Here is a 2857-nt window from a genome sequence, read left to right as displayed (position 1 = left end):
CCCTCCCTCTCTGTCCTTCCATACATCCCGCTCTCCCCCATCCTCCATCTGTCCCTCCCTCTCTGTCCTTCCATACATCCCGCTCTCCCCCATCCTCCATCTGTCCCTCCCTCCTGGTCCTTCCATACATCCCGCTCTCCCCCACCCTCCATCTGTCCCTCCCTCTCTGTCCTTCCATACATCCCGCTCTCCCCCATCCTCCATCTGTCCCTCCCTCTCTGTCCTTCCATACATCCCGCTCTCCCCCATCCTCCATCTGTCCCTCCCTCCCGGTCCTTCCATACATCCCGCTCTCCCCCATCCTCCATCTGTCCCTCCCTCCCGGTCCTTCTATACATCCCGCTCTCCCCCATCCTCCATCTCTCCCTCCCGGTCCTTCCATACATCCCGCTCTCCCCCCACCCTCCATCTGTCCCTCCCTCCCTGTCCTTCCATTGATCCCGCTCTCCCCCACCCTCCATCTGTCCCTCCCTCCCTGTCCTTCCATACATCCCGCTCTCCCCCACCCTCCATCTCTCCCTCCCTCCCTGTCCTTCCATACATCCCGCTCTCCCCCACCCTCCATCTGTCCCTCCCTCCCTGTCCTTCCATACATCCCGCTCTCCCCCACCCTCCATCTGTCCCTCCCTCCCGGTCCTTCCATACATCCCGCTCTCCCCCACCCTCCATCTGTCCCTCCCTCCCGGTCCTTCCATACATCCCGCTCTCCCCCACCCTCCATCTGTCCCTCCCTCCCGGTCCTTCCATACATCCCGCTCTCCCCCACCCTCCATCTGTCCCTCCCTCCCGGTCCTTCCATACATCCCGCTCTCCCCCACCCTCCATCTGTCCCTCCCTCCCGGTCCTTCCATACATCCTGCTCTCCCCCACCCTCCATCTGTCCCTCCCTCCCGGTCCTTCCATACATCCCGCTCTCCCCCACCCTCCATCTGTCCCTCCCTCCCGGTCCTTCCATACATCCCGCTCTCCCCCACCCTCCATCTGTCCCTCCCTCCCGGTCCTTCCATACATCCCGCTCTCCCCCACCCTCCATCTGTCCCTCCCTTCCCCACTCCCCCCGCCCAGCCAGCTCCCTCTCCCTCTCTCCCCTCACTCTCCCTCCTCCATCCTTATCCATACAACCCTCCCTCTCTTTCTCCCCATCCCTCCGCCTTCTCTTCCATATACCTCCCCAGCTGTCAGCATTGGTGTCTCAGAATTAATCTGGGCATGTCAAGGGACTTCACTATTGGTCATTCTTACAGCTCAATGACCAGAGAGAAAAAAGTCTCCTTTGCTCCTGAATTCACTAGGAAAAATCCTGGGGAAGAATTGACCGATTCAGCTGGGGCCACAGGCCTTCCCTTTAGACCAGTTACTGTGGCTGGAGATGTGACATCCCACGACCCGGAGTTAGAAGAAAAGGGAAGAAAGGTGCTGAATCAGAATAGCATATACACTTGAATTTTTTTTTATTTTTCAGTATTTTAAATTTTAAAATATATTCACCCGTATCTGTATTGCTTGCACAGAACTAAACATTGCTCACAAACCCATAAATCTGCCGGAGCGTATGGCCCCTAAGACAAGGTCACGTCTGGTTCATTCTTGTATCCCCAGCACACAGCCCAGCACCTGGCACATAGTGGGTGCTTATTAAATATCTGAATGAAGAAAGGAATACATAAAAGAACAGGTAACTGGACAGCTGGATGGTTAACAACAATTTCTTAAAGCAACTCAAGAATTTCTCTTCACTAAAACAGAGCTTGGTCTCTCAAAGATGCAGCCCTACAGCTCACCTAAGGCAAATGGAACTTCGTGGTTCACCATTTTTCCATCTACCAATACTCCCAAACACATTGCATGCCTGCAGACTCCCATACACCCTCAACTCCCAGGAACTTCTCATCGTACCAAAGCTCTTTCTTCTGGTTCTTTCTTGGACTGGTTTCATAAGAAATCCTGAGTGTCTGACCTAGGGGGCTCCTGAACAGAAGAACCAGCCCAGGATTCAAGCTATCAGCATAGCCAAACCTCACAGTAAGAATCTCCCTTCTGCTATCTTCCTAATGTCATGTCTGACCCAGGCTCATGAGGCAGATGCAAGTGAAGACAGAATCATTAGGAACCAAATCTGTACAAATAGGGATGCTTATAGCAGATTAAAAAAAAAAATCAACACAATGCCCTGTTTCTGGGCATTGCATCATTTCTGACATGGCCCCTTTGGAAACAGCTTCTCATGATAGAGCAGGCATCAGAAGGACCACATGAAACTGAATAAAACATCAGTGCTGGACAACTATGGTTCATCGTGCATTTTTAAAACCCCAGTGTGCAGAGAAGAACAGAGAATTGGCTATGATCAGCCAGACACACACATATAGCCTTGTTTTAGCTGGATGAAACTTTCATATTTCAACTCACCTCAGGGCTTTCATATTTAAAAACCAGGCAGGAGCGCAACTAAAACTGCAGTGTATGCTCAGACACCAGTTCTTTTTTTTTTTTTTTTAAGATTTATTTACTTGAGAGAGAGAGAGAGAACGAGGATAGGGAAGAAACTCAAGCAGACTCCGTACTGAGCCTGGAGCCTGATGAGGGGCTCAATCTCACGACCCCCAGATCACGACTTGAGCTGAAACCAAGAGTCAGTTGCTTAACGGACTGCGCCACCCATGTGCCCCAATACCAGCTCTTTTTGATGCACCTATTCAGCATTTATCTTGGATGTGTCAGAGTCACTGCAACCCCTGGCCTCAGTTTCCACACTTATACCACTGGAACAATATGCTCACCATAGGTCTCAGGAGTAATACGACAAGTTGAAAAAGACAATGTCATCAAGCACATTGTGCTCCTCAGCTAAGATACG

This window comes from Zalophus californianus, chromosome 1 (genome assembly GCF_009762305.2).
Source record: "Zalophus californianus isolate mZalCal1 chromosome 1, mZalCal1.pri.v2, whole genome shotgun sequence".
NCBI lineage: Eukaryota > Metazoa > Chordata > Mammalia > Carnivora > Otariidae > Zalophus > Zalophus californianus.
This window is presented reverse-complemented; position numbering follows the sequence as displayed.